General features: G+C 44.5%; 1 pseudogene; it reads left to right on the top strand.

Moving 5' to 3' along the window:
* Positions 1-2,264: 2,264 nt before the first annotated feature.
* On the top strand, positions 2,265-17,544 carry LOC101063329 (mothers against decapentaplegic homolog 3-like; annotated as a pseudogene).
* Positions 17,545-23,257: the final 5,713 nt, after the last annotated feature.

Here is a 23,257-nt window from a genome sequence, read left to right as displayed (position 1 = left end):
GTTCAATGCTAATGATTTGTGAACTCTCCCTTTATAGCCCACTATGTGTTATTGAAAGTGACACAGTATAATCAACAGATTATTTATTTATGTACTTACGCATTATGAAGGGTAAAGTAGACACGCTATAGAAGAGTATAAATGTTTAAATTCTACACCATCTGTTTTACATTTCAACATTTATGCAAACTATGAGGACAGATATAAAATCTGATGTTTAGGAGGGTCAGATTTTATCTATGCATTAGTTTATATAGTATAGGACATCTGTGTTCTTTTCTCATGCATGCAGGGACTCCCATTTTTATTCTTCTAGAGTAGACAGTGAGACACCAGCTGACACACACCACACACATACACATACACACATACACGTACACACATACATGTACGCACGCGCATGGACTCTGGACCAAGTCCCCTGGGGTTGAAGTCAGCACAATGTCATTATCGTCCATCGGATTGTACGTGGCCGCTGCCCATTCAGTCTGGTTGACGTTCCTTTTGTGCTCAGTAATTCTTGTCTCAGAAGGCCCGCCCATGTTCACTCTGTCCTACAACCCCCCGCCCCACCCACGGCCCATCTGTAATCCCATCCCCCACCGTGCACCCCCACGTCTGCCCTCTCCCACCCCGCACTTCTCCAAAACAAACCAGCTGTCCTGGGCGGTTGTGTCCCTGGGGGCATAAACAGGTGTCGAGGGGCTTTGGCGTGTGACACATGGCAGCACGCAGATCTAACCTTTTTCCACAACCTGCCAATAGAAAATGTTGTGGATTTTACAGGTGAAACTCTGTTTGCCATTACTGACGGGAAGCTGTAGATGGCTAACGGAAAAAAAAAAGAAGGGGGGGGGGGCTTTAACACTTTCGGTGCTGTGAATGTTGGGGACTCTACCGGTTAAAATGCTTCCCATGACACTTTACTGAGCGTCCACAGCAACAACACACACCTTTCTTGTCATAACGAAGGAGACACCTTCAGGTTGCTTTGGTTAATGTCCAAAATACATCGCTGTAAACCTGAAATAGATAAAAGGAAAGCGATCTCACCCACTGATCCCACAGCCAAGAGTATTTTTAGCACAAACTACATACTGTGCACAGAGAAGGTGGAACTGCTGGACACAGGTCAATGTGCCTGTACACACATACCAAAATGTTAACCGCAGGTCGATGCTACTATTCATGCGTGAGTGTGATTTGCCAATGAGGGCAGGGAGGGTTTTCATCAGGAACTCTTACATTGCACAAGAGATAATACCTTAACCAGTTCAACAATTTTAAAAAACTTCGGGTCTTTTGCTTTAAAAATTGGAGTTTCATGGAAGCCCAGCGAGTGCACCATCCCAGCATCTTGCAGAGCATTGACAACTTTTACAGCTCTTTTCAAGCATTTGCAAACAACGGCAGTCTTTTGAAGTTCAAACAAAGGTGCCATCACTCGCAGGGCTGTGTGTCGGGCTGGGGCTCATATGTGATTCTGCATTCTGACTGAAGTGGAGTTCTGACTGTGCGTGTGGGGGTGCATCGCTGCCTGAGCACAGGTTGCGGTTTTAGTGGCACGGCCATGCTGCAACACACTACTCAACTGCCAATTTGAGTTTGCAGCACATGTCTGACAGGCTTGGACGTGCACTTGAATGTGTCTCAGCGTCTTTTATCACTTTCAGTCTTATCATAGCTCCTGAAATATTTGTTAGCGTGGACACAGCAAACCAGCAATTACTGTCAAATCGTAATTGAAGAACTTGACAACCCCATGTCTACAGGAATGTGTCCTAATTTACTGTTTGTCAAATGTCTGCTTGTAAAATAAATACAAGAAAAAGGAAAAAGTATTAGTGGGGAATTGTGTTAATGTGTTTTCCTCTCAGAGATAAAATTCTACTTTTTGTTACTGTTCTAAAAAAAATGAGCTTAAAAAGAGCTGCATGGCTTAACCCTGGGGACTTTCCAATATAGTTTTATGACATTAAATACAGTATCTTTTTCTGAGGAAGCAGTTGTTGTTTTTTACTAGTATCTACCTACCTACTAACTAAATACTAAAAAAAGATAAATACAAAGGGAATGACAACTAAGTTTCATGGAACCGGTGTAAACTAACCAACTGTTTTTCACTCTTACATAACCAAATCAAGTGATCTGTGCACATGTGGGATTGTGACAGCCAGGATGCATTTTTTATCTGCAAAGCAATAGCTGGGGGGAGGAAGAGGACTTGTGCAATATTATCACAGTAGTATGATTGGCCAGCTGCTCGGACTGGCCATTTTTCCACAGGTCTGCTTGAACAGAAGACTCTCAGCAGCAGCTCACCATTTGCATTTGATGCAGACTCTCAGCAGACTTCAGCCGGTGGACTCAGCACCGCGGATGGCTTTACACAAACTTTGCTAATAAAGATTTAGAGCATTCGGAGTGAAACGCGGAGGAAATCTCACATTGTTACTTCGACTATTTCTACAGTCGTGGCTTGGATCAGATTAAGACAGAGTGCGTTTATAGTAAAGCGGTTTTGTTTTTTGTTTTTATAAAAGTGCACAGGAACTAGGTTTGCTGGCGGAGGAAGACCGGAGCGCATAGGACTGCCCGTGCACGCAGTTCGCTGAGCTCGAGCTCGGCATTCGGAGTGCGGCAAAACTGACGTCTGAACTCCGGGATGAACCGGCCAGGCCTTTAATAAGCCACGATTGTTCGTTTTTAACGAAATAACGCTTCAGTTTTCACCCACTGGATCTCCAGACGAGTGTTTGTTCCCGGGTTTGTCCAAATCGACGGACTTCTCGACACTGGGAGGACTTTAGACTCAACTCAAGATGTCAATTTTGCCTTTTACTCCCCCCATTGTCAAGCGACTTTTGGGATGGAAGAAGGGAGAGCAGAACGGCCAGGAGGAAAAATGGTGCGAAAAGGCTGTCAAAAGCCTCGTAAAGAAGCTGAAGAAGACTGGACAACTGGACGAACTGGAGAAGGCCATCACCACGCAGAATATCAACACGAAATGCATCACCATACCGAGGTAACGGCGGTTTGAGCGCGTCGTTGGTGACCGTGAACGCAGCATCACGGCTAGCTGAGGTTTATAAGTCCGTCATTGCTTTCGCAGACCTTTAAACAATTAACCACTTTATCATCCCAAAACAACGCGCTTCTTTACGCTAACTGTGACATTCTTGCACTTGTGTGACATCCGTATTTCACTTAGAGCAGTTGACATTTCCTTTTCCTGCCTCGACATTACATAAAACTATATTATTGGGTTACTCTAGGCAGGCAGTGACACTGGACGGGACCAGGTCTGGCTCCAATAAAGCCAACAAATCACATGGAACCTCGCTGCTTTATGCAAAGCTTTGCACTTGAAGTGAAATGAGTAACACGAGTAGTTTTTGAGGTCAGATTTAGCATTCAGTCACGGTAATGGTGCTGAGGATGATGTTTAGTTTGGCCACCGAGTGTCCAGACGCATATACAAAGGCACAAATGGAGTCCAAGTTATATAACTTGGCCTTAATCTGGGACGTTGTGGTTTAGTGCGTAGGCGAAACTGGTAGCTGAGTCTCTCCATGCAGCCATTACTCTATACTGACGTTATTTACAGCAAATAACCTCCTCCTGGGTGGAGGAATTGGGTGTCCAGCACGGAAAAACCGCGATAGGGATCCGTCTCAGTTCTATTTCGCGTCTCCGAAAGTGTGTTTAACCCTGCACATGTTGCCCGAACAACACGGGAGCGTGAAGGCATCATTGGCAGTGACAGGAAGAGAAGGATGCGAAATTCTGCCTCCTCAACAGGCGACCAAGTTCAAGGGAAGAGCTATAAAGGCGTATTTCATACTTCTGTATCTGTTGCAGAGGCAGAACTGTGCATCCTTCTGTGCCCATCGATGCCATCAATGTGTGTGTGTGCGTGTGTGTGTGTGTGTGATTGTTGATTTACAATAGTTGCCTGTCAGTGGGTAGCATGCTGCTTTAGGAGGGAGGAGGGAAACAAACGGTGGTTACATCACACTAACAGAATGAGTCTGTTTTGGTCGTTTTTATCTCGTGGTACAGCTGCTATCATGAAAAAGAGGCCACAATACAAAATATTATGTTATGTCACCCACGGACGTTAGCTACGCTGAGCCTGGTGTCATGAAGACGTTTTTAAGCCGCCACATTTGAAAGACTGTTGTAGCTTGTTCCAATAAGTATTTTATAGGTGCGTCAGCTGAGTGGACTCAAATACTGTAGACAAACCACGTATTCTGCAAGGCCTCTATTATTAGTCGGAACACGGAGCAGCTGAACTGATCATTAATTGCTCAACCCTAAATACAAATTTTTGAGCTCCAGTCATTTATGAAAACACAAATTATTCCCAGCCCTCAGTAATTGCACTCTGAATAAAGACTCTCAATGCAGTCCAAAAGAATCTTTTCAACAACCCGAATGCAAACGTCTTATTTGTTATGAAAGGAGGAATGTATGTGGGCTGTGGCGGTAGCGATTCAGTCAAGGGTAACTCATAAAATGGGACCTCCAGCCGTTTTAATTATCTGATGCTTTGATGAAGATAATCACCTGTTGTGTGTGTCTGTACACCTTCAGTTGTTGAGTGTACGCCTGTCTCTGAATTATGAGTCCAACACAGCCCCGGTAATATGTCACCTGGGCTGTGTACTGAACAAACCTGCCGAAACAAATCCATCACAGCTCCGTTTATGCTGTTAAACATGTCACGTCTACATACCTGACTGTATATTTCCACCCTTTTCCCTTTAGCATGCAGCGCTCTTTGCACAGCAGCCTGAGCAGCGCATGTGTGAGCGGCACGCCGGGCGCTCCCACATTCTTGATTGCCACAAGTGTCCGTATCACAACATGCTCGGGCCTGAGCCCGTGTTCAGAGTTGAGCCTACCGGAAAGATGGATAATGATTGCTGTGATCCAGGTTTCGTATTTCTGGCACATAACACAGAGGGGAAGAGTGTATTAAGATGACCCCAGATCTGGTTGTCGGTGTGTGTTAACTGTCCCTCGAGAGCTGATGTACCTATTTATTCCCTGGTGATTTGACCCCATGACAGCAGCTGTCGGTGTCGACGGTTAGCTGAGCTCCTGTTTCCCTGATATATGGACTCCTTTATGAGGACGCAGGGCGCTGGATGAAGAAGACGCTGTCACACGTGTCTCTTTTTTTTCCTAATTTTAAAAGACGGATCGTGCATGTCTGCTCCATATGTTTACTGTGGAAATAAAACCTTTCCCCTTGAAACAAAATACTAGCTGTGAGCACAATTTCCATTCAAAGTTAGCAATGCATGCTTACCCATCATGCAGGTATACTAATGTCCTTGACTCTTTGGTCACTGCGGTTTTTATTTTCACTCGTTTTAGAATCGGTGAGAAAAGCATACGCTCGCGTCACAGCCCTGCTCAAACATTAGTCAGGCAGTAAACGGCGGTTGTGGGATTGTGGTGTTGACCCGTCCCTCCTCCCTTTCTCTTTCTCCTTGATCCTTCTTTAACCTCTTCCTTAAGTGTGATTTTTATTCTGAGTTATTCTCAAACATTGGCGTGTAAAGTGCGTCAATCCGTGACAGGTAGCTAGTTTCCAAGAGCTGAGGGGTGGATGTGAACTGTGGGCGCTTGAACATGAGGAGTGACTCACAAGCCCTTCCGTCTGCTTAGAAACACAAGCACATTACTCTCCGTTTGAGTTTGAAATTTATATTTGATGTCCAAATAAAGATTGAGTAGGGGCAGAGGTAAGTGTGGTTGGCTGGTCCCACAGAAAAGAGGAAACTTGATGGTGGAGACTCTTGTTAGCAATAGCTGCAATTTGGAAAAAATAAGACAAGACCAGAAAGGTCACCTGACTCAGGAGTGGGTCTCTCACACGGACAGCTGAGTCACTGTGATCCAAACAATCCTATATTATATTATATTATGGATGAGAGACAAAACATTTCCACACACTATAATTTGAATTCCTGCAGCATGTGCAGTAATCCACTGGCTTCCCCAGGCCGTCCTACTGTAAACTATGGAAATCCACAGCATTTCCTTTAAGTTTGAATAAAAAGTCCCCTAAAAGCAATTTGCACATTACTTAAAAGCATCCGCTGTTAGAACCCATCAGAGAAGAAGAATATTGTTAGCAAATTAAGCAGCGCAGCTGAAAAGTCTTCAAAAATGATTTGATTTGTGGGGATACGGATGTGAAAGGAAGGAGAAGACCAGAGAATCATCTGGAATGTAAAGGTTAGTCTGAGGTTAATGTGGTTTTTACATAAAGAAAATCCAAGTCTGGATGGAACTGGTTTGTTTTGCAGCTGTATAACGTTGACAGAAGTGTGTCTGCATGTTAGCATGAGTGCTGGTAGTTGACCTTTGATTCACAGTGTGGACACAAGGCTTCGCAAATTTATAAAAACAGAATGGTTTTATTGCGTTGTTGAAATCATGTAAAGTACGATTGGTGCGACGCGAAACGAGCATTAAATACGCACATTAAAAGAGACGCTGTGCTCAGCCGATTGAACCTTGTATAATAAAGGGCCGATAAAAGGACTAGAAACCAGAGCTGAAAGTGGGGTGTTATAGAGTGAAGCATGTCCAGAGTGTGTGTTGCGTGTGTGCCGTGTCCTGACGGAGGCGGGGGGAGCGGAGGCTTTAACTCTCTCGGAGGCTGAGCCCGTGCAGGGGAGCGCTTCTGTCTCGTCTGCACATTTCCCTCCTGGGAACAGTCTGATTCCAACGGTGACATGTCAGGGCAGGAAGGAGGAAGTGCTCAGACCCAGCGAGGGAAATAAATCATTGGAATGTTTTTCAGCTTGACTAATCAGAACTGTCATTAACCTGCGCTGACTCTGATCTAATGACTCAGCATTCGTTTGAGTTTGAGCATCTGTGATGTTGCAGTTCAATAAATCAGCTGTCACACATTCACATGAGTGTCAAAGCTCCTAATTTAATTTTGGGGGATTTGAAGGGGAAGAACAGACTAGAAAACAAGATAATGATCGACTGTGTCTTGGAAGCTGAAGGTTATTAGACAGACTGTGGTTAATGCGGCTTTTTCACTAAAGGAAAGTCTAATACTCCTAAAAGAACTAGTTTGTTGAGTAGCCAGACAGCTGCTCAGCATCTGCAGAAGGTCGTCTGGCTGAGGGACGACGGCAGACATGACACTGCAGCTATTGTGTCCGGATCAGGACAGGAGCTGAGATTCTACCGCCTCACACGTGCGTGTGTGCTCTGATGTCATACCCCACATCTCCAGGACCAAACGGAGGACAGGCAGAGGAGGGCAAATGCGTATGCTGCTATTTCCACCCCGTTAGCGCACCATAATTACACATCCTGAAAAAGTGTTGAGTCATCACATTGGACACTCGCTGTTATTTGCTCACGGTAGTTGTTTGGTGGAACGCTGGTGCAGCAGATTTGCTTAACTGTACGTGAAAATGTCAGGGTGAGGACCCGAGTGTAAGAGGAGGCGTGAGCATTACACACACGCAACCGTCACCTCGGGTGAAGCCACTGCCATTTTCGGATTACTTTGGACTTTTACCTGCTTAAACCTTAAATAGAAGATGGTAAAAAAGCAAGATTTAACCCGACAATCAAGGTTTTCATGTCATCACAAACGTTTCAGTGAGCGTTTCAACAAGTGCTACATTTAATGTGCTGTTGTGCGGCTGTCTCTTCTTTTTTAAATTAAAGTAATTGGTTTAAGCAAATGCACTCCCTCACCTCACTCCCTCGCCCGCTCACCCACCCAGGTAGGTGTCACACCTGAGTCATGCGAGACAGCATTGTTCTACAAGGACGTGCTGCGGATCAGAGAAACTATACGCGTCTGCGTGCTTGTCTGCTTTACCAATCAATAACCTAGATGCAGTGTTTGCCCCCCCCTTTTACAACAACTCCATATTTAAAATTAAACAAGCTTTGCTCTCCTAAGTGCTTCAGGTCTGCACGGAGAAAAAAATGTGTTCATTTACCAGATGACAAAGGTTAGAAGGTCGCGCATATTATATATTTAGAAGATAGAGTTATTGATGTGTGTGTGTGGGCATGTGTGCGTGTGCCTGTGGGTTAGAGAGAGAGAGATTAGTCAGCACAGAGGAATGTTCTCTCTGCCGGCTGGGGCCTTGAGGAGGGCGTCGGCTGCTGTTTGGTTTTCGGTGTGCATTGGGGTGGAGGAGTTTAGAGAGACGGCCCCGCTCCGGCCTGGCCCTCGTCTCCTCATTCTCTGCGGGGGAGTGAACATGCGTGCAAACACGCACGCTCATGTGTACACAGCCGACATGTTCAGCAGACAAGTCAGCCTTTGTACTCCTCTGGCCTCCACCAGCCACCGCTGCTGCTGCTGCTGCTGTGGGAAAATACCTTCATGTGAATGAGAGGATGAAGAAGGGGCTATATTGAGTCAGAAAGCTAGGTTTGTTGTTTAGAACCAGCTTTAGCTGCTGCTCAGCACCACCAGGAAAGAGCCTTAGAGGTGCTTCAAGCTTGATGCACCGACATCAGCATGAAACCAGTTCTGATGCTGCTATGATCTTTATCGAGTATTTCACTTGGTTTGTGGTTGCGCTTTTTTCTAAATGGAAAGATTTCTGGTATCTGAACAGTGAACACTGTTCCTTTTATCTTTCTTCCTGCATGATCAAAGCAATCGCTCTGTTTCCAACCAATCATCTCCATCTTGCAACTTGGACCTGCTGGTTTTCACACGTGTCATTTGCAGCACATCTGCCTGCTGACACGCTTATAAAGAGCTGAATAAAAATCTGTTCAGAATTATTTAGGCTGCTCTTCCTGCTCAGCTGTGCTTTCATTTAGAGCTCATAACGTTCTGCTTTCTGTGTGATATAGGGTTTTCTTTTGAATGTATATCATGATCAGACTGACTGACCAGAGTGATGTTATTGACTCAACCTTTGCCCAGAATGGTTGACTGTGCAATTTAATGCCGAATACAAACATGTCAATAAATGACATCGGAACCCTCTGAGATTCTTGCCAAATATGCATTTAGGCTCAATCGTGCGCTTCCGTCAGGCGTCAGAGTTTTCATCAAATATTGTACAGAACAGCATGTGCAGAAACCAGAGGTTCTCCCCTTTACTTGTTTGTCTTTGAGAATTGTTGTTCACCTCTCTGCTGGTTTCTTATTCCACATCAGGCCTCTTCTTGGTCCTCACACTTGCCTTTTCTCTCTCTTGATTTTCTTCCTTCACCACCACCCCCGGCTTTTGTAAGGAAAAGTAAAGTCTGATGGCTTTTCCAGAGGTTTGTGTGTGTGTGTGTGTGTGTGTGTGTGTGTGTGTGTGTGTGTGTGTGTGCGTGTGCGTGTGTGTGCGTGCGCTGGATAGAGAAATATTTAGACTTCTCCTTTCTCAAAATGCTGAATTCTATATATAAAAATGACAAAAGTCACAAATGAGCGATTAATTTACTCTTTTGAGATCGTATAAATGTATCTTAAGGATGGGATCCCATTAGAAGGCTGGTAGTTATTTATCCCTGACTGTACAGTGTCCTGGTTCATTTTAGAGAAAATAAATATCTAAATGAATATATATTTTAGGCTAATACATCATAAACAATGCAGCTTAAGACCATTAAAGCTCTTGTCTCTTATTTCCCAAACACTGGAAAAGTGACGTAAAGCCTGGAAGCTTAATAGGAACATCTAATAATATCTTGGCTCCAGTACACCTTTATCCCATTTTGTAGGTTTGTAATCTACAACAGAACCGTCCTCATTTTAAAAGTGAAAACCAAGCGTTTCCTCCGATTCCCTATACTGTGTTTACGTTAAACAACAACACAATAAGAGGTCAGCCAACCCAACAAAGGCATTCTGGGAGCGTTGAGTGCGTTGATATTAGATTAGATGGAGAACAAAAGAAATATCTGAACCCTTTATTGCTGCGTGCATCATGTTGGAGTTCTGTTAAAGTCTTCAAAACAGGACGGCAGCTCAAGGCTGGGTTTCAAATCTTCTGAAACGGATCTGAATCTCCACACAGTGTCTGAGGACTGCAGCTGTATGCTGCGCTAACGGTTGCTAATCTAACGGCCGTTAAGATCTAAGGACTCAATGAAGGCAGATATGGTCTGGTTACAACATACTGTACAGTGTTATTTTAAATGCCCAATAAAAATCTCAGCCAATTGGCTTAAACCTGAATGTACTTTAATCCGTCCAACACCTGGTGCTGTTTGAAAACCCGGAGCTGACAGGATAGGTTTCTGTCAAGATTCAGACTCAAACTTCATCAAACAATCCAGTTGAACCAGTTGGATGCTTGTCAGACCGACGCAGGGCCAGGTAGGTTAACCACTGCAATGCTGTGTGTTTATTATCTTTATTGCTGCGTATTTGAATGCTGAGATATCGTGTTCACTTGTCCATCGTCGCCCTCCTCCCCACCCTGACTGTGCGTTCATTGACTGGGATGTTTTCCCCCCTTCTGTGTCGTCACCAAGTCTCTGGACCGCAGCCTCGTGGTCAAGTCCGGGTGTTTGTAGTCTTCACGACAGGCACAAAGGCCAGTTTGGCTCGACACTCCCACCCTCGCCCTTGGCTGGGATGGAGGCAGGGCAGCAGCATGGTGGGACAGACGGAGGAAGAGAAAAGGGGGGGTTGGAGGGCTGGTCGCAGACACTCTGAGCTGCCCTGAGCTGCTGAGAGTCTGCAGTGCCTATTGTCCAGCAGCACCCTCCTTTCTTTATCCATCGCCCACTTTGTCCTCCCCCTGCTGTTCTCCTATACAACAGATTGTGAGTGGGGGCCCTGATGTTGACATATTCCTCCAAGCACTTCATATGAACCATTTGAGTTTTAGGTTTTATAAAAAAGGAAGTAAATTGCAACCTGAAGACAAAACTGAAGCTCCTCTTGTTTCTCAGTTTCCTGGCACTTTCCTGTTTCATTTATTCTTAGTTTTAACTTTACTGTATGCAGGATGGCCGCGGTTAAGAGTAATCTAGAATAAAAGTGTGTTTGTTCAGCACTTGTTGCCAGTCTGAACGTACACAGTATATATGCTGTGCGTCAGAGAGTAACGTGATGTTTGTTTTGACCCCACCCCCAACCCCGAGCTTTGTGAAGCTCAATCTGCTGTCTGTGTGTGTTTTATGAGTCAGCCTAACACACACGGGGGCCGTTTTCACCTCAACATCCATCTTGAGTGATACAAGCACACGTGCAAAGCTTTTAGGAGGCTTTTTTTTACCCAGACTTAATATACTTCTGCCAATGAGTTTCCTGTGAGTAGATCACATTTAGTGATGCGAGATGAGCCAAGGACTTGCACAGACGCACTAGAAATCTAGTTCTGCTTTTTTCATGTTGACATGTGTTTCATATTTCTTATAAAACACCCTTTTTGCTAAGATGTTTGGTCAGATTAGCAAACATTTACCAGCTCTCCATGGTAGATATCTCTGTCATGTGAAGTTCAGGTTTAGCCTCAGAAGAAAGAAGAAAGTGATGAGGGATAGCATAAGTCAGTATGTTTAAATCCACAGATAAATCACTCAGAATTGGACTTTGGTATCTTTTGGTCCTTGTCCCAGTTTGTCCAGGTATGACAGGAAGGTGTACTCCTCCTCAGCCCTAGGATCGGCATCTTTTTAGTGGGTTAATACGGCCCACTTTCAGGTTGACCTATTACCTCACGTAATAAACAACTGGAGTCAGGTGGGAGACCGGCATTCTGAAACAAGACGGTGAACACAACAAGCCCGATTACTAATCACGTGTAAAAGTACTGACTGATGTTTAAGAGCTTCAGAAGCTTTCCCACCTGGAATCTGGAAACAGAGGCTGTAGAGCCCACTGTGAGACCCTGGAGGATCCAGGCCTTGCAGGTGGCTCGCTGCAAAGATCACTCAAACTTGGTGTGAGACAGAGAACTGAACCTAAGAAAGCCACAGGCAACGTCCTGGAAGGGGGGGGGGTCCAAAAGTCCAGCCTTTGACACAAGGCTGGGACTGATCACCCCAGGCTGGATTTTCTAGATGAGAGTGTGTGATTATTAAAGACCTGAACCACCTAATGACTCCAGGTCCATCAGTGACCAGGTAGCACCATCATGTGTACATGAAGAACAGCGAATAATTGTTATTGAATTGGAAATGTGGCGTGATTAGATGATCAAATTCAAAGACTGCAAACAATTGTGGAGCTAATGGCTGATGCAGCGGTGATTCGATTATAAACTGTGCAAAAATCCATTTATGTTTCATTTTCGTTACGTGATACTCAGGCTCCTCTGAAAACAGACGGGCTCAGAGACCGAGTGCACACACTTCAGAAAAGGAAGTCAGATACTTCTGAGTGCAGAGGTGCAATAAGGCAAATGCATATATATGAGTGCTGCCTGTCGTGGCACATCTTCATCTTAACCTCATGCACCAGCTGAAGGATTAAATTACCGAAGCTCTCGTTGTCGCACCATCCAAGTTGTTCATGTTTATTTGCCCATTTTGTGTCCTGTTAATCATGTGCAGTACACGAATAGATGGCAAGAATCTTTTTTTGTCACTAAACTGAAGGCTGTTATGTTTGTGTGTGAATGGGTCGACATATGTTAGGCAATCTTGATGAGATGTATAAACTAAGAAATCCCTTCTTCCAACATTTACTGTTTCACTCCAATTTTAATGTGCACACAAATAAGTGAGTCACAAAAAGTTAAGTCATATGCTGCCTTCTGGATGTCCCAGGGTTGACCTCGAGGATGAGCCACTGAGCTCTCAGCTGAACTCTAAATGACCTTGTTTTTATTAATCAGACATTTATCCCCAATGGCCGTGTTGGGAGTATAATGCGTCCTAAAATAGTCACGATATAGCCTCCGGGTACCATTTCGTAAACATATAAGCATAGCTTGTGACATCATTGTTTGTTGTTCTCAGTGTGCAATTCCAGTGTACACAAAATAAGGACCATGCCACACTGTAGTGCAGTAAAAATATTGATTTTCATTTTAACAACAGCATGTCGGGAAGAAAAACCATAAACATTAACTTCTAGAAATACAGTAGCAGCTACAAGTGAAACCATGGAATAAACAGACAAATCTATGCGGTCTGTCCCACATCCTTATCTGCAGGTCTCTAGATGGCCGTCTGGCAGGTGTCCCACAGAACAGGCCTTCCCCACGTCATCTACTGCCGTCTGTGGCGATGGCCTGACCTCCAGTCCACCATGAGTTGCGGGCGGGTGAGCTGTGCGAGTACGCCTTCCACACAAAGAAGGATGAAGTGTGTGTTAACCCGTACCACTACCAAAGAGTAGAGACACCAGGTGAGGCATCCCACAGTGGGTTACTTTTGTCTTGGGACATATTTTCTGGATTGATGTCGTGTTATTACATGACGATGCCTTTTAGAGGAGACTGCTAAAGGGATGTTTTTGTCTTCTATATCCACGTTATAGTGCTGCCATCCAGTGTTGGTGCCCATACACACAGAAGTTCCCAGCGAGTTTCCCAGTTTCTGGATGACTACAGCCATTCAATCCCAGAAAAATACCAATTTCCCTGCTGGCATCGAGCCACATAGCAAACTACATCCCAGTAGGATTCATTACAGGAGTCACCCCACTGTCAGGTGCCCCTTTCTAATCATCATGTTTAGCTCGGCTTGCAGTTATTTCTATAGATCTGTTTATTTATTTTTTCTTATTTTCCCTCTTTGTGTGTTTTGTCAGCTAGCTTCTGTAGGATCCCACCCCCCACATGCAACAGATGGAATCTTTCCACTAAAGTGTTTAACAGATGTGCGTGTTTGTTTTTGTCTTAGAAACGCCACAACCAGGCTACCTCAGTGAGGATGGAGAGACCAGTGATCACCAGATGACTCACAGCATGGACACAAGCTACCCCGAATCTGTCACCCATCCTGTTTCTCCCACACACAGCAACGTATGGTATGGACTCTGTTTGTGTGAACATTCCTCTCCCAGATAAATGTTTGTCTCTGTCCTGTGGGAACTGCTCTTGGTTTAATTCGCATTTTTGTAAGAGGAAATAACACGATGAAAGAAGCCTTTGTTGCCGTTGCACCATGTGTGCTGTATTAAAGGCCCAGACACTATTTTAGACCACACGGACATCACTGAAAACATCCTGATTCTGTTTTATCAGGGTTAGAAAACATGAAGGGGTTTGGCCACAGATTAACTTGTGGGGAAAAGATCACATTGGTGCCATTAGCTGTGCTGTCCAACCGCGGTCAGGACCTCAGTGCCAAGGACAGAGAGGAAAAAGAAAGAAAATTATTACCAGAACCAGTTGAAGTTACTGAAAATTATCATGGATAAATCTGCAATTTGACAATTTAGACCCTGGCGTTCCACCAGTGAGGTTCGAGTTTCCACGTTTTTTCTGGTAAAGGCTTCTGGGAAATAGATTTCTTGTTCAAGCCTCTGCTGATATTTTTTGGTACAGCACCAGGACAGTCAACATTAGGTCCTTTTTTGATCCACGTTTTACCCATTTTATATCTTCCTTGGGTTTTTTTTTCCAATTGAGTTTTCTTTCTCCCCGTCCTGCAGTCGTATTTCACCCTGTTAATGTTGGCTCACATCTCTTCTGCCTGTTTGATTTCTTCAGGCATTAGATTTATTATTGATTTGCACATTTAAGTCTTCTCACGTCTGTCTTGCCAGCCGTAGTGAAGCACTATATTCTTAAATTGTGGTTTTACTGTATATTTTTTCATTTGCTTAATAGAAATTGCATGTTTCTTTTTCCAATTTCTGCCAGACCTTCAACCGGTGACATACTGTGAGCCGGCCTTCTGGTGCTCCATCGCCTACTACGAGCTGAACCAGCGGGTGGGGGAGACCTTCCACGCCTCGCAGCCGTCTCTGACGGTGGACGGCTTCACCGACCCGTCCAACTCTGAGCGCTTCTGCCTGGGCCTGCTGTCCAATGTGAACCGCAACTCTGCTGTGGAGCTTACACGCAGACATATTGGTACGACTCCACTCATGTCACCTCTGCAGAAGTCATTTAAGCCCCATTTCAAAGTGCCTCGGTGTGACGTCAGTTTCTAACGAAGTGTTTGTCGTTATTGTGTTTTCCTCAAGGCCGTGGAGTGCGGCTGTATTACATCGGAGGAGAAGTGTTTGCCGAGTGTCTCAGTGACAGCGCCATATTTGTGCAGAGCCCCAACTGTAACCAGCGCTACGGCTGGCATCCTGCCACCGTCTGCAAAATCCCCCCAGGTGAGTCAAACACAAGAGTCGCAGTCCTTTTAGCCTCTCTGCAGCGTTCCCTCCCACTGCGTCTTCTTTGCACACGAGGGTGTGGCGTCATTTACAGTAACACGTGTTGTTTGGTCCCTCCAGGATGTAACCTGAAGATCTTCAACAACCAGGAGTTTGCGGCCCTGCTGGCCCAGTCGGTGAACCAGGGCTTCGAGGCGGTGTACCAGCTCACCAGGATGTGCACCATCAGAATGAGCTTCGTGAAGGGCTGGGGAGCAGAGTACAGGTGAGCTGCTGCCACAGGGGGCCTTTGTGTCAGTGACAGTGGTTTGGTTGGTAACTGTGAACGCGGGAGGAACTACTGAGCTATTAAACCAGGACTCTCAGCAACGTTAGGCGTGTCAGGCAAGGATCCTTTTATTATGAAGATATTCACATAAACACAGACAATTTAAACAAGCAGAATGTGAGTCACATCCCACATCTGCTCACACTCCAACAATTCTGGCGCATGACATCAGCCGCTCCTCGTCAATAAAAGCAGGCCAGCGTTGGTACTGCCGACCTGTTTAAGCAAATACACATGTGCCCTGTCACGACGTGTCAGACTTTCCTTCTTCTGCCCCCTCCCGGTTTTCCATCTAGTCTGACTCACTGATAGTAAGAAAAAAACAGAGGTGGAATAAAAGTGGAGCAGAAAGTTGGCACGGCTCGGGAGAGTTTCCTCCCAAGGGAAAACCTTTGTGTGATTGCTCACCAGTCCTCTCCAGACCATATCCTCACATGTGGAGCCGTTTAAAAAGAGGATTTGGGTTATTGAACCAGCCAGTCTCTCCATCTCCATTTGTATACTCGACTCTTTATAGTCCAGTTATCCTCTGTGGTGTAAAAGATTAGATGTGTGACAACAAGGAGGATACAATTTTCTCCTGTTTTTATCCCCATTAGCTGAGGGATAACAATATGTTCCAGATCTGCTAAGCCTGAAATCTGCCGCCATGTCTACATATCAGTCTACGCGACTGTCTGGTGTCAGACCTGATTTGTGTCAAGAACAAAAGCCGCCAGTGGCAGAGAACGCACATGGCCAAAAATGTCAAGGTTATCGTGGGTGAGGCTCACAAACCACAGGCTGTTGTGGAAATACCATCCAGCTTTTTTACAACGCACAACCTAGAATTTGCACTTTGTAAAACAGGTTTAACAGTGTTTTTATGCTGTTCAGCAGTAACTGGTGACGGCTTCAGTCCTTTTTGGAAGAAATGACATGAGGTTTTTCTGATGACTGTATTTAGTGAAGAACTATGGAAATCACTTGGTTGGAATCCTGGAACGTACTGCGTTTTCTATAGCTTTCCAGAAATCATCTGGGGAAAAAAAGGCTTTATTCCCTGAAAGTGAACGACAAAAGGAAAGAACATTAGCAGCATTTTTGCACAGTCTGAACATTTTAGAGGACTGATTGCAAAAGAGTTTTGTACATTTGTACGTCGAGGTTAAACACACTGAACAGCAACTTAGCTTTATAATTAGCTTCTCCATCGAGCGGTGTCTTCCTACCTGGAAGGTTTTTTAAGGAGGAAGCTGATACACGGATGCTTGTAGCCAAACGGAAGAGGAGGGTTTGCGTTAGCCTATAAAGCACACAGCCTGAGGGGCCGCTGCACTTCTCTCTTTGATTGCTCCTATTAGCTTTGACTGGACGGAAAATGCTTCTGATTTTCAAACCGTTGCCTTTTTGATCTGAGCTTCACACACACAATGTGACAAGTTTGACCCATATGTATAAGGACAGTAGTGAATTAGTCCCAGAAACACCTGTGTCTGTAACTAACATCTGGTTCTGCTCTCCCAGGAGACAGACGGTAACCAGCACCCCCTGCTGGATCGAGCTGCACCTGAACGGCCCCCTGCAGTGGCTGGACAAGGTGCTCACACAAATGGGCTCCCCGAGCATTCGCTGCTCCAGCGTCTCTTAACCCTTTCATCCACCTACTTCCTGTCTGTCTGAGGTCTCCGTTGCTAAAAACACACAACCTGCAAACAAAACCGCTTCACCAGTACAGAAGATTTCCTCACTGCCCCTTCTCTCAGCCACTTCTCCCTTCCCTCCCACCCGTAGCACTTTTAAAACCTGTTGGTTGTGTAATAAGGGGACAAGTGCAGTAAAGCAGTGAAATGTTATTAAGATTTCTACAGTCTGTCCAAAAGTTTTCCCTTTTTTATGTTCTTGCATTAAAAGGCAAGAGAGCCTGCAGCCATGATCGGAGGCTCTTTTCATTTAAAATATTGTTATTTCATTTACTTTCATTTACATTTTTATGTTTTTGTACAGATTTTTAGCTCAACGGTGTTTTTAAAAAAGTGTAAAGCATGTGTAAGATCATGTTAAATGCATTTCACATGACATTTTCTCTCTATAGTCGGGCATTTGATTCCTTATGAAGTAATTGAAAATGTGAGGCAGTGTTGATCTAATCATCTCTGCAACCCTGTGGAGAGAAACATGCATCATGTTCAGGTTGCTGCTGTCGCGTGCAGCTGACGGCATTCTGACCAGACACTAATGTGTGCTGGAATCAGTTTTCAAAATACAGGAGATACTGCACATCTGTTGACACATATTTAAGTACTTAAACTTCAGATCTCATGAGGGGGGGGGTGATGCACTTTGTGAAATGTTGCCGTTCAACAATAGCGTTGAACTACAGCAGCAGTTGTAGTTCCCAGCTGGAACCGTTCTTGTGTTTTTAATGCTTCTGCGTCAGTGTTATGATGCAGGGAGCTGGTTTTTTTTTGGCATTTTCCTTGAAAACATCTCGTACAACTGCACTATTCTGCAAAGGTAGAGAGAAGAAGCTGTCCAGAGGAGGGTGGGTCTTCTCTCCCTGCAGGTCATAGTATCAGTCTTACAGCAGCCATCGGGGATATAGACGGTTTTACTCAGGACAGTAAAAAATGCTGCATTATGTGCAGAAAGCTTTGAACAGGACAGATGCACGCGGGTCTTGAAAGGCTGTTTTGATACAGAGTATTTTTATAGGAAATGGAGGCGATAATGCGGCGGCGCCTTCATCCATTTTGAGTGTTTTTACTCAATGTGGCAGAGAGAATTCTGCTGGCGTGAGGAAATTTACCTTGTGTTCATCACCTGTAGATGCAGCGCAGCTTTTTACAAAGGGAAAGATTTAGATACTCGGAGGCATGTAAATAATTTTTTTTTTAAAGCTCTGCGTATGTAGCCTACATACATGTATTATTAAGTGACCATTAGCCTTTATAATGTTAATGGTTTTCTACACAGACGAACAAAAGCTCCAAAATAAACCCCGAGGTTGAGTATTGAGAAAAGCTTTGTCTCAGCTTTGGTCCCGTTTCCTTTGAGCCACCCGCTGATTTCCTTCTGGTTCTGGAAGACCGGACAAAGACTCAGTGGCTGAACTTGGACCAGACCTGCGTTTGTCTCATTGTGCTTATTTACATTAACCGTTTTTTTTAATGCTAAAGCTAGCCCAGCGGTGCTAATCTTTAACATTTTAGGGACTCGAAAGAACCACAAAGCCATATATTTCCCTTTTTCTGTTTTTTTTTTTTTTTTTTTTAATTTTGCGTGTGTATAGAATTCCGATCAAAGTTAAATAATTGTGGTGCGAGTTTGTTTCAGAAACAGTAGCATCTACAAATCTGAGACAAGGCGGCTCTGTTGAGCGCAGCACTCGTCATTATAATGGGCTCTTAAATCCTGTGGTCAAAGTAATTACCCAGTTGGGAATATTTGTCATTTTTATAAGCTCTCCAATTTATAATGCTTGCTCTTTCCCCCTTTCTTTCCACCATCCTAGTCATTAGCTGTGATTAATGTTTCTCTGATCTCAGTTGGTCTTTTTAGATGTCTGCTATGAAATGACGCCCTTTCATTTTCTCTGCCTATGAAATATGATTGATGTGATGCTTTATATTTTTGTTTATTGTTGTCGTCTATGAATAAAGTATATCTGTGTGGTGATACCTGAGCCCCGACTGGCCGTGTGTCGCATTTGTTCCCTGAAATGAGTCGGATTCAAATCTCAACTTTCATTTTTGTTTTTTATCACCTTGTGTACATGTGTATGAAGACGGTTATTACAGACCTCGCTGGAGACGTTTCACTAAGACTCTTCTTCTCTAGTTTGGGGTTTTCCAGGTCTGTGGTGGAGGGTTTGGAGGCGTCCTCGGGAGCAGACAGAAACGGTAATTACAGGCCTGAACCAGACGCACTCTTGTTTCTAAGCGACCAGTTCATACAGACCATAACTCTCCGTGCTCCCGAGGAGGCTTGATGTGGCTTTGAATATGAATGAAGGCTTTATTGTCGCGTCCTGGAGGACAGGTTTTACATTCTGCAGGAGCGACGATGAAGGAGAACATCGATCGTTCAGAGGAAACAGTTCAAACTTTGTTCCACCTCGGGAAGAGAACGTCTGGATGGGTCTGCAGCCGTGCGCTACCTTTGCAGAGCGCCTCCGCCGTGCGCGAATACATTCAATGAAAGCCGGCTTTACATTACGTCTCCTGCTGAGTGTGCATGAGCCCCGTTCCAGACGACTCTGGGACTGAATAATTAAATTTCACGGTCAGCAGGGAGTCAAACACGGGGCAAATATGAATCATTGATTTAAGTGTTGGAGCTGGTCCTGCTCACACGACTCAAAGCCTCTCCACAGCAAGTGCGATCTGTCCCTGCTGATGCTATTTGAGTCATTTTTAAAATGTCGGTGCCATTGTAGAATAAAACCCAGAATCCTTGGCTGAAAAAATTTAACTGGACTTCCTTTAGTGTATCTAAAGGCTTTTTCAGTTCTAAATGAACTGGTTGGAATCCCACAGTTATAAGTACTGGGCTGGTTTACAGAATTTGGTCATTATTGGTCATTTGCATTATTAAATGTTCATGTTTTACCCAAAGAAGAAAGGTTTGGAAGAGGAGTAAAAGAACCATCACAGAACAGAGGAGGCTAAATAATAAATAATATGTAAAGTAGAGCAAGGAAGCAACAGTTTAAGCCCAATGCTGCCCCCTGCTGGTCACACTAATCAACATCACTTCAGCCCTGTCAAACATACCAAAAATACAATTTGCGGAGTGTTTTTAAGCAAAGAAGCGTTGACTCCAAGAATAAGACATCAGTAACTCTTCACAGAGTTTGAGTTAAAGTGCATTTAATTAGGAAAGTGACGAGCATCACCACTGGCCTATATATGTAATAACTATATATTTGTTAAGGAAGAGGTTATTTTAATGTTGGTGAGATCAAATGAAGTTCTGGGCTTTGTTTACACTTCATGCTGATCAGACCCCATCACTTGTGCTCCACTGATGGAACCCAGGGTTGAACGAACCCTCATGTGTGAAGGTCACCCAGGAACAGGTGTTGACAGCCACAACGAATCCAACAAAGGTCACGTTAGTTACGTAACCTCCCCTCGTTTCACCTGGTCTTCATGTCTCTCCTCCAACTGTCGCCCTCCCAGCATTATTTGGCTGCAGGGTGATTTCGCCTCAACGTTACAGCTGTTTCTGCACAGCGGAAGCAACATCAAGATGGGCACCAAGCTTCCAAACTGGCTGCTGCTGGCCCTCTGCCTAAAACTCCTCTCTCTCTCTCTCACACACACACACACACACACACACACACACACACACACACACACACACACACACTCTCACACACCCCTACACATCACCCACAAGTATATTGAGTCCTGTTCATCCATATTCAGTATTACAATGAGAATATTCTCCTCTGCATTCTTCTTGAAGTGGATCTGAAATGATCTCTTAAAAGTAAAGACCTCTGCGGAGAATGTCGACACTGAAGTCCAAACTAAGGGGAGGAAACGGAACGATCGCAAACCGAACAGAGAGGAAAAGAGAAGTGGCAGCGAGGGAAACATATTTACTGACATCCATGGGCTGTCAGCGCTCTGATTAATGGTGGTTGGAATCCCTGCCTGGTGAAAAGGTGTTGTTGGGGTGTAGAAAAAGCCCAGCCGCTGACCTAGAACTAATAGCATTCGACTTGAACAAGCTGTCCGACCTGGCAGAGAACAGGTTCTGCTGCTGCTGCTGCTGCTGCTGCTCTGAAGAGACAAGGAAATATGAAAAGTTAGAGTTTGGAAAAAAGCAAAGACAATTTACCTGCTGTAAACTTTGAACAACAAAGTGGAACACAAACTCCAGATAATGTACCTTCACTGGTTGACTCCAGTGGTCCCAGTAGGTTGAATAGCTTAACTAATCATTAACTGGCAATTATATATTTGCAAGTGAGTCCCAGTCCAGTCCACTGTAGTTAGCCTCCCTGTCCCACTACAACAGACCATTTATCCTCTCTGTCCCAGTATAAACAGAATATTTATCCTCTGACCCACTATAACCAGTCAAATGTGATTTTCCATCCCAAACTAAGTATTTTACCCTCTCTGTCCCACTAAAACCAGTCTTTTTACCCTTTCTGTCTCATTGTAACCAGTCTATATATCCTTAGCAGTCCCAGTATAACCAGTCCATCACTGCCAGGCTCTCTGAAGTCACCAGTAGAATCAATAATGTGACAAATTAAACAACTCACCATTTAGGATCCAACACTATTTTACCTCTTAGCTTCAGGAATCATCGACCAACCAGCGTTGTAAAGGATTGTTTCTGAATAAATAACTAAAACTTTAAAATTACAAAAGCAAACAATAAAAAAAAAACTTGCTTCATGCACAGCTGGTCAACGTGCAGTGAAAACAGAAAACCCCAAAATAAGCCTCAGCTCACATTTCCTGGCAACACATCAATAAAAAGGTCTTGCATCAAGTAATCTGCCGCCCGGCTGCCAGGAACATCATCCTGCCAAGGTAATTTCTGCTGAGGGCCACATCCAGCCCAACAGCTGGGACATAATGAGGCTTTCAGGCTCTTGTTGTCCGCCCGTGTAGTGCCAGAGCCTGTCTGCTTCCACCACATGTTCCTTGTTTTCCCTCCAAACGTCGGTGCCAAAAGTGGGAGGATCCCCCGGACGGCGAGAAGCAGCTCGCTCCACAGTTGATTTGTGATTAGTCGGGTTCATTCCTTTGCTCGTGTCCCGTTTACAGGGCCCTGCCGCGTCGCTCGCTGCCATTTTAGGAGAAAATCAGTTTGACAGTCACCATCTGAATCACACATCTGAGTCCAGTCAGAAGCTCTCCGCTCTCAGGCCAAACTGTTGGTTCACGGGTCCAAGTCTTCAAGAAAGTCTGAGACTAAAAAAAGGGAAAATTTAGATTAAAAGGAAACGTACGTTCAAACTAGACCATAAAAACACAAGTTGCTGGTTTATTTTCCTTATTTTTTAGGTTGCCGTTGCAGAAATACCTCAAATGTTCTTCAAGTTGAAGATAACAGTTTGTTTTAGGTGTTTTCTCTCCTTTAATTGTTTTGCTTGACAGTGGGGAGTATTTTTATTGTTTCAAACATGAGGAACGCAGGCCACGACGTTATTTTTATTTATTTATTTTCCGGCAAAAGAGAAAACCACCACGGGCTCTCCTGTCACTGATCAATGCACATGAGGATGTCCTAACATCTGGCAAGCTACTGGATATCAGCTTCTATGGCAACATTGCATCGCCATCATCCTCCCGTCATTAGCTTTCACCATTGCTCCAGGGTTCATAACGTCGTTAGTCTACGCAGAGACGCAGTAAAGAGATGTGACATGACGTTCAGCTCCTTTTACTTGGCCGTGCAGCGCGCTCGTCCTCCTACATCTGCACCGGAGGAGATGATCAGAGCCAAGGCCTGATGACAACAGGGCTCACATTTCCTGCACTAAATGCCATTTAATTTGGAAAATGGGTAAAAAACACACACACACACACACACACACACACACACACACACACACACACACACACACACACACACACACACACACACACACACACACACACACCAGCAGGAAGTGCTTCCCAGCCTAGGTGCAATTCTGGGTGCTTGTGGAAAATTAGAAGTAATGGATT

Source organism: Takifugu rubripes, chromosome 13 (assembly GCF_901000725.2).
Source record: "Takifugu rubripes chromosome 13, fTakRub1.2, whole genome shotgun sequence".
In the NCBI taxonomy this organism is placed as follows: domain Eukaryota; kingdom Metazoa; phylum Chordata; class Actinopteri; order Tetraodontiformes; family Tetraodontidae; genus Takifugu; species Takifugu rubripes.
This window is presented reverse-complemented; position numbering and strand designations above follow the sequence as displayed.